The 10,092-nt window shown below is 41.9% G+C and overlaps 1 long non-coding RNA gene across 1 annotated transcript; it reads right to left on the reverse strand.

Moving 5' to 3' along the window:
- Nucleotides 1–8,524: 8,524 nt before the first annotated feature.
- On the reverse strand, nt 8,525–9,444 carry LOC149090631 (uncharacterized). Its single transcript, XR_016197414.1, has 2 exons — nt 9,181–9,444; nt 8,525–9,058 (listed from the first exon to the last, which is right to left on the reverse strand). It is a non-coding gene; the product is annotated as an uncharacterized LOC149090631 (long non-coding RNA).
- Nucleotides 9,445–10,092: the final 648 nt, after the last annotated feature.

Consider the following 10,092-nt stretch of genomic DNA (forward strand, 5'->3'; position numbering starts at 1 on the left):
GGTGGGTAATAGTCAACCGACTAACTACATAACTGCAGACAGAACATGTCGCGGTTAAGGTGAGCGAGTGACAGCCTGACAGGTGGCGAAGCAGTGGGGCTGTGGGCTGGGAGGGGGCGTGGTGTGGCGGTAAGCAGCGCGGGCTGGCGTATGACAATCATCAACATCATTATCATAGTCGGAGTCGACGTGGCGCTCACTCTCACACTCTCTCTCTCTCTCTCTCTCTCTCTCTCTCTCTCTCTCTCTCTCTCTCCCTCTCTCTCTCTCTCTCTCTCTCTCGCTCTCTCTCAGGTACTTAGGAAACTTTGCGCTGCTGCAAAAGCCGAACTTTGTCGAGGCAGCCGCTGCTGGCCCGGGGTGGCAATAATATGACAATAATGACTCTGTTGACAGCAGCGACAGCATGACGCATGACACACACGCACACATACACACGCACACATCGAAAAACTGTTGCATGCAACTTACGCTGAGCGTTCTGCATAGCCACAATCGAAGCGCTGCAGGAATTTAACTTGAGCCAACATTAAATGCGAATGACGTTCGGCCTCTGCCGAAAGGAAATGAGAAAATTCTTGTTCATTTCCCTTGAATGTCAGCACACCTACACACACACACACACATACATACATACGTATGCGCCCGGCTCGGACCTGGCCTGCAGGCAGTCAAATCTCAGTCGCTGCGCCAGCCCAGTGGGACCCAAAGCCGAGAATCGAAAGCCGAAAGACAACAACAACTCGATGCCCCTACTCCCACGCCCCCACTCACGCCCTCCCCATGAGCAAGTCGATGGCGCCTTGGGTCCCACTCGGGCTCTCGGCTTGATTATGGAAATCCATGCACTCGCTTAGCCAACGAAGCAACGCACATCCATCCATTTAGTCCAGCGACTAATTTATTCCAGGAAAATCAGGACAAAGCACTGCCCGAGCATTAAACACACGCTCGAGCATAGGCAGACGGCGTGAACGGGAATTAAATATGGATCATTGTGTAGTTGACACGGGAATCTATGATTAATATTAATATATTAATATATTATAAATTATACATGAAATTATAAATATAAATTAAAATTAAGTTTTGTATTATATATGATAATAAATGTAACTGAGAGACTAATTTGACTAAGAAACTCTTAAAATCTATTCCAATAAAGGTAAGTAGGGTTTGGAAAACATATAAAAAGTTTAGGGTTTAATATGGAAAGTACCTTAATAATTTAATCTCTCATCTCTCTCATCTGAATCCTGACATTTCATTGGGGAACTCCAATGCAAATGACAGAAATTCCCCATGCCCTTAATCCTTAACAGTTTCTCATCTCATATTCTGAGGGATCTTTCTGAGGAGCTTTTTAAATGTATTCAAACAAAGCTAAATAGAGTCTAGAAAAAAATACAAACCAAATCGGAGCCTAGGGGCAAAGACCGAAATTTCCTACAGCCTATGAAGGGAATCCATAATAGTCTCATCTCACATTATGGTGAATCTTTCTCTAACTGTGGAAGTCTTTAAATGTATTCAAATAGACAAAGACAAAGACAAAAATATCCCAGATCCTATGGAAGGTACATATCTCTTATAGTTTCTTATCTCACATTCTGGGGGATCCTTCGCAGCTCTCGGCTCATATGTTGTCGAGTTTGACAACTGGAAATGCCTGTTGCTTCCAATTGAAGAACCTCTCTGAGCAGAGGACACACATTGCTTAACAAACAGGACATGAGGCAGGGGCAGGGGCACGGCCTGGGCCTGGGCTGAGGGATGGTGGGAGGCTTGGCTGTCGCTGATGCCACTGAGATATCAGCTTAACAGCCTTAAAAGCTTTGCTCCCTTTATATTTTCCGTTTCTGTTGGGCAATCGCTAACTCAATTTGTCAGTGCTATTCGCGATTCGCGATTTGTGTGGGCGGAAGTGCCACGCCCCATTCGCGCAGGCTGTGAAAATCCACATTATCTGACTGCTTCGCCTCTCTGCCTCGCTGCTTCGCTTTTCCTTTTTTCCTTCTACACTTATTTCTGTGTTGTCGCCTCATACCCCCCCGCCACCACCCCTCCCCCCTCTCCACCCTTAGTGCGACATTTTTGTAATGCGTCGCAAATCGAAAGAAAATGAAAGCGACGTTGCGCAAACAGAAATCCTTTGTTAATTAGTAAAAAAAAAACGAGACAGGAGCAGCCGCCGCAGCAGCAGCAGCAGCAGCCTTAATAAGTGGGCGTGCTCAGGGGCGTGACATTAGCATGTACTTATTTTTGGCAATTGTAAAAATTGCCCCGACGCCGGCTCAACTCCACCCAAAGAACAAACAGAGACCCACAAATTTTGGAGACGAATAGCCGCAAGAAGGAGCCGGCGCACTGGGAGCAGGAGAAGTAGCGGCAGCAGGATGCAGGCTCGGCAACGGAAGTGACAGACAAACAAATGTTGACTCGGCTTAGAATGTAATTAAAAATGGAAAATGTGCCGCTGATTATTTGCTACAGCACACGCCCAGTCAGACCGGCCCCCTCAGCCCCTCCCTCTGCCCAGAGCTTGTTGCCACTTCCGCCTAGGACTCATTTGAAGCTATTTAGATAGACGCACCGGATGCCCTGCCATATTGCATATTGGGAAGGTGCTGCACGCCGCCAACACGTGACCACGTGACGGTGCTGAAGGGGCTACACGACTGCACGGGGGGCGACGCGAGTGCGGGACAACGCACAGCAGAGCGAGCAGAGCGAATTAGAGAATTATGCGAGAAGAAGGAAACATCAGAAAGAAATTCGGGATTTACGTTCATGTGTAGAGCGAACGGAGACTGAGCACGTAGAGCACTGAGAGGAGGCAGGAGACGGTAAGCAGGAGGCGGTAGGCAAGAGGCGGTATGCAGGAGGCGGTAAGCAGGAGGCGGGCGACTGCACACACGCACGTGAGAGCTTCTGTAAGTATATATGTGTGTGTGTGTGACTATGTAAACACAGCAAAGCAAATGATTAAAGCAAAACTTGCACAAAATTATGTTTATTGCTCGCTTAACTGTGATATGGGATATACCCTATCGTAACTGAAGACATTAAGCAGCAGCATGAGAGCAGCACGAATACAAAAATAAAGCAATATAGTAATAACGAATAAAAATTTTAGAGCATAATATAGATATTATACGATGATGATATTTATATGAACATATGTCTATGTATATGTATGTATATATATTTTGTATATGTATTAACTTATTATTTATATTTATATATTTATTATTTATATACATATTTTATATGTATATTGAATACATATTTTATATGTATATTGAATACATTTTATTTGTATTTCATTTTCCTCGTAAATATAAGATCATATATTTTGTATATATATATTTTTAACATTTATATATATCTATATACTATTTAAATTTAATTTTTATTCCTTTTCTTGTATATTTGATGTTTATATTTCTTATTTATATTTTCTATTATTATATATTATATTTGAATACATTTTTATGTTTATATGTATATATGTATTATATAAATTGTATTGACATTCCTTGTTTAATTTATATACACTTTAAATATATTTGTTTCTCTTTAATTAGAAAATTATTTGCATATATGTATGTGCTCATCTCTGATTATATTAGCATATTTACTCTTTATATATTCTCAATTCTCACGTATCAACCAATTCATATTGAAGCTACCTTCCCTCTCCAATCAATATCAAATTTATCATACACTAGCATATCATATCATATATTTAATCTCTTTACTTTGCATATTTGTTACATATATTTTCCAATCTCTCTTTATTATTAATATATTAATGATCCTCAATCCTCATCATATCTATATCCTTATCATATCAATCAACATCACCTCTTATAGGGTATACACGAATCGTGTTGGCACTTCGGGCATTTCATATTTCTTGATTTTCTGTCGTTCTTGCTCGAGTTTCCATTTTTATAGAAAATTCTACTTTTTCTTTCAACTCTTGCGATTTTCGTGGCTTTCGTCTCATGTCTCGTATACCAAATTTAATGCGCTCTGTTTGTCTTTCTGCTTGTTGATAGAGTCTGCTGCCGGAAGCAGTCGAGGGACGGTGCCCCCCCCCCCTGCCCCCTGCCCACTGCCACCAGCCAGGGGGCGGCTTGGCGCACAGACTGCACCAAAGACGACTAATTAAATATTTTTAGTCAAAATGAAAATGAAAATTTTTCACCTATATATTGCAAGTGAAATGCTCGGCTTATTGCAAATACCCTGTAAAATTTTAAGTGGTTATTAAATAGATAAATATAGGTGTATATATCAGATTTCCCTGATAGTGATTTTCTCTTATGTGATAGGGAGAGAAAAAGAAGCTACAGATTTTCCATTCTTCTTCTGCCTGCATGCTTGCCTACAGGGCTACAGGGTATCTCAGCGTTGCTCAACTACCTTGACTTGTTATTAAAACTTGTTCCTTTCATATTTCGTTTCTACAGGGTAGCCGAATTTCATTTGCAGCTCGTGTTTCGGCTCTGCTCTTGTTTCTTTCTCTTCAACTTGTTTGTTGTTGTTTGTTTTGTTTCTCTCTCTCTCTCTCTCTCTCTCTCTATCTTTTTTTTGTGTTTGTTTTGCGCCAAGTCGGAAAATGTTGGCCGGCTGAAATTTGGCGCCGAGCCGAAGTACGCAGCAGCCATATCAAAGGGTTTCCTTTTGATTTTCCCCCTCTCTCTCGCTCGCGCTCTCTCTCTCTCTCTCTCTCTCTCTCTCTCTCTCTCTCTCTCTCTCTCTCTCTCTGTCTCTGCACAACATAAACAAAACAAAAACTTGCCATCATTTTTGCCAAAAAGTTACTTTCAGCCGGGCCAACAGCAGCGCAGGTATAAAGCCATAAATGTTGCCAAACAGACGCAAAGATAATTGAAAATTGACACCAGAAAAGTTCGCATTTCGCTCTTAATTAAGCTGAATTCGTATTTGAAATTCACTTACAAATTAATTGAGCAAGTGATGCGAGCTTAGATCGAGCTGAGAGTAACATGCATACATTTATGTCTGGCTAATCATCTGGCCAAATATTTGCTTGGCTCTGTCGCTTAAGACCAAACTTGAAATTAGGCAACTCAATTGCAGTGCGTGTGTGTGTGTGTAGATGTCTGTAGAGGATGACAACAGGTTTTTATCTTGGACATGGACCCAATGGTCCTCTATTTTATTTACTTGCCACCGTCTTCTATGATATCAAGGCAGGCCTCTATTATATACTAGGTGGAGTTCAAGCTGGATTCAGGGTTGAGCTATAGATAGTTTGTTATATGGGTAGCTGAATTTCAGTTTGTGATGGAAAATAATCTAAGGAAGATAACATAGGTAACATAGGTAACATAGGTAACATAGGTAACATAGGTAACAAGCTGTATAGAGGATGCCATTCAAGTAAGGCAAGAGTCTTAGTCTGTTTAGGTGCATAGACATTCCATAGTAACATGATCGAGAATAGAATATATCATCTATCTGTAGGATATGTTAAATGTATAGAAAAACTTAAGTATGACTCACCATTCCAACTAATTTCATATAATCTAATGATTATTGTCATTATTATCTGATATATACTCTGATTATCATTATGTTAAATATAAAGTAAAACTTCAGTATGACTCACCATTTCAACTAATTTAATATATCATATAATCTAATGATTATATCATTATCATCTGATATATACTCTGATGATCATTATGTTAAATGTTAAGAAAAAGTTGAGTATGTTTCACCATTTCAACTAATTTAAAATATCATATCATCTAATGATTAATCTAATGATTATTATCATTATTATCCCATATCATATCCCATATGAGCATTATTAAATATATTATTATAGAAGAGTAGTGCTGTAACTCTAAGGTCTCTTCAAGGCATGTAGATATGAAGGTAAGAATCGTGTCTTGGTAGTCTTCATAGCGACGGAAGCCTCTATATTAAACAAGTATTGCTTCCTGATGTACTTTCCCACATAAATACCACATACATATATACCGTATATGCAAATTGATCTTCATTCACTTTATTTTTAGTTCTTTTAAGATGGAATATCCAACAGTCAACCTCTTGCCAAGAATCAAGTTCTGTCTAAGAGCAAATGTGGAATTTCCATGAGCTCTTCGAGTGAAGCTAAGCTATGCACAGCTGAACTTGCGATTACAAATAATCATCAAATAAATACAAATAATAATCGTAGCTTCAACTTGAACTGAAGTTCTTAAGCTCTTGCATTTGTCAAGTTTGATCGAAATGTTTCGCAGAATGTGAGAAGGCCGCACAAGGAAGCTATTAAAAAGGCTCTGGCGATACGCGCCTAAAATGTGCTGTAAAATTCTGCTCGAAAAAAGAAGGAAAACGAAAGCGAAAGCGAAAGCGAAGAGAAAAAGAAGAAAATTAACGCTAAAAGTGTCAAATGAAATGAAATGCCCCAGTGACAAATACGAATATAAACATCAGGGCAGAGGCATCGCGTACATGCACAGTTAGCTGGCACACACTTACACACACACACACACACACACACACACACACACACACACATACACTTACACCTGTCACGTGTAGGCCAAATGAAATTGAAATATTCAAGACGTCCCCGACGACAACATAAACTGCAAAGTTGTTTCTGTGTATCTAGCCCCAAGCAGCGCACATGGGCGTGGCGCAACGTTAAGGACGTACACGGCGTGTCGTTTATATAACGTATTGACATGGCATGACTTGACGCGGCTTTAAATTTAACTAGAAGTGCCTGACAGAGCTGAGAAGACGCAGCGCATACATATATTTAAAAATGCCTAAGTGGAACGTCTGTTGCTGTATTTTTATACATGCACACACGCACACGCACACGCACACGCACACACGCACACGCATACACACGCAGGTTGGTAACTTGCTCGTGCGCCAACTGATTAAAGTTAATATGCACTCATATTGGATTATGAGTGCTGTCAAATGGGGTCTAGCTGTGTGCGTGCCGCAAGGGCCAGGGGCGGGCTGAGCAGGAGGCAGCAGTGGCGTAGGCGTGGCTGAGGGGGAGGGGTGGCTGACAATGTAAGGCACTCTACTTGAAAGCCTAAAGAAATAGACCAACGCAAATGTGTCGCGAGTGTTAATGTTGTTGCTCTTGTTCTTCACATTGTTGTTGCTGTTGTTGCTGTTGCTGGTTGTGCGGTTGTCGCTGATGCGCGCTACTTTAGCGCGCTTCGACGCCTTAATAGGCCCGGCTATATGACAGTCAAGTCAATAGGAGCCAGCGCTGCCCCTCTTCAGTCACTTCCTCAACCTCACCCACATACACACACACACACACACACACACACACACACACACACATCCACATCTAGCTGCCACTTAGTCGCTGTACGTAAACAACTTAAAGGCGACATACATCAAACGACGCACACACACATCTCTCTCTCTCTCTCTCTCTCTCTCTCTCTCTCTCTCTCTGTGTGTGTGTGTGCACATGTTTCGTTATCCTTGGCAACTTTCTGGCAGAGCCGAAGTTTGAGCACCATCTAGCAGAAGCGTGCAAGCAAATGACATACTTTTAGCCAAGTTTTAAAACGCGTTAAGGTGCCCAGCGCAGTGTCAGCGACTAAGTGCGTAAAATTAACTGCGGCGGAAGGTGTGAAGCGTCATCTAAGCTTAAGGGAGTTGCACACACACGCACACAGAAAGTGAGCGAGAGAGAAAGCGAGAGAAGTGCAGGAGAGAGAGGGGAAAAGCAAACGACTGCAGGCTGCAGAAGAGAGGGTTGATAAAAGGAGCTGCCTGAGAGGGGCGGGAAGAGAAGCATACTATTGCAAGCTGCAAGGGAAAGAGAGAGAGAGAGAGAGAGGGGGAATGAGAAAGAGAAAGAAAGACAAGCAAACTCCTGCTAGCTACAAGACAGAGAGGAGCTAGAAGAGCCCACTTCTGTTGGTTGCAAGAGAGAGAGAGAGAGAGAGAGAGAGAGAGAGAGAGAGAGAGAGAGTGGGTAAGAGAAGCAAGCTGCTAATAGTTGCAAGGCAATGAATAAGGGAGAGAGAGACAGAGAGAAAGAGAGAAAGGAGAGCGCTGGAGAGAGCAAGAAAGGAAGAGAAGAAACTTCTGCAAGCTTCCAGACAGAGAGAGAGAGAGGGAGATAGAGAGTAAGAGAAACAACTGCTGATAGTTGCAAGAGAGATAGAGAGAAGGAAAAAGCAGGAGAAAGAGAGGAAGAGAAGCAAATCCCAGCAAACTGTCAGACACAGAGAGACAGAGAGAGAGAGAGAGAGAGAGAGAGAGAGAAAGGAAGAGTAGCAAACTCCTGCCAGCCACAAGGCAGCAAGGAGGGAGATGCCAACTCCTGCCAGCTGCAAGATCGTGATATAGAGAGAGAGAGGAAGACAAGCAAACTCCTGCCAGCCACAAGACAAAGAGGAGGGCTGGCCAACTCCTGCTTGCTTAACTCTGGCTTTCATCGCTTTCCCGCAACTGATCCGAATCGAAATGAAAACAAATTGAAATGTGCGTCAAGTAACGGGCAAGTCAAACGGTTCCCAAATAATAATTCTAATATGAAATCGTAAATTTACATTGCATCAGTGAGTAACAAAGTCAAGCAGGCAAACGGCAAATTTCTAGAGCTGCCCTCGCCGTGGCTGATATAGAGAACAATTGGCAGTTGATGACATTTTCATGGCCTTTGAGGTGGAGGCGCGGCTCATAAACGTTTTCGCTCTTTCGACGGGGGCTGGCGAGGGGCGCAATAAAAAAGTTTGCTTAATAACGGTGGCTGTGGCTGCGGCTGTGACGTCAGAGTCGCGACCAAGGAGTGGTATATGTATAGAACGATATGTATATAGGTTTCTATACATATGTTCATTTGTCTGTTATTAATTAAAGCGGAAAAAGTGGCCAACGGAATTAGCAGCTCTTGCGCCCTGCTCTTCATCTTCTTCTTCTAACTTCATTCACGGAAAATTTTGATTGGGGATTCTTAAAGCTGACCAGGGGCCGGGCGGCAACTACTGAATATGCATGAAACGCAGCACGGGAGGCACTAGAAACACAAGGAACAAAAAATAGCATTTCAATATTATAGCCATTCAGCTGACAGAGAGAGAATAATAGAGAAAGAGTGAAAGAGTGGAAGAGTGGGAGAGGCAGAGATCGTTTACTCACTCAAACGTATGATAATAATCATAACTCCGAACAGAATGAAAGTGTTGGCCACATCGGCAATGCGACGCTTCATGTCATCATCATTATCCGCAAAGTGCGAGTGAATCATTTCGATTGATTTATCTTGCGGCTGCGGGCACGATAGAAATTGTGAAATTTTTATATATTTGACTTTTTTATTTTGGAGCAAATGATTTTCAAATATTGCAGCTTCAGCTTGCTGTACTGTTCAATATGTAATGAATATTTATGATGCTGCCACTCCCGTTGTCAACTGTCAAACGAGCTCTGACCAGGGCCTACTATGATTAGCCAGCACCGACTTTTATTTGAATTTTGCATAATACAAGTTGATCGAAACGGGAAAGACAAATGCCGAGTGATGGACATGCTATGGCATGGAGTAAGGCAGAGCTCGAGTTGAGTTGAGGAAGGTGAAATGACTTTAGGTGAACTCTGGTCGTACCTATGTGTCGACCTGACTAAAGCACCCGCTCTTGCTGGAACTACTGCTCTTACCTGAAAGCCTTTAAAAATAACCCCTCTTAGTATTGTTCACAAGGTGGTTCATAAAGTAGTGGAAGTTCGATTTCGAGCCGACTTGGTTCAAGTGCGAGCTACTAAGGACTCGACGAAGCAATGGCGTAAAAACTTTAAGCATACATAACAAACTATATGAATTAGATCGTAATAAATAATTACGTTTGTTTACTTTTATGGATCAAAAGTATCAGCCAATGCTGGTTTACCGAACTCTAGCACCATTCGTTTGTTTGCTCAGTGCTTTGCTGCCTTACTTATATAATCGATATATTCGATTGTTCGATAATGCGATAACTTATGTCGATAACAGGGCAAGCAAAAATTTCACTTAAGTTTTCAAGCTACTTTGACTAGTCAAGCAGGCGTAAT

Source organism: Drosophila navojoa, chromosome X, assembly GCF_054131105.1.
Source record: "Drosophila navojoa isolate 15081-1374.11 chromosome X, UAZ_NAV_1.0, whole genome shotgun sequence".
NCBI classification, from domain to species: domain Eukaryota; kingdom Metazoa; phylum Arthropoda; class Insecta; order Diptera; family Drosophilidae; genus Drosophila; species Drosophila navojoa.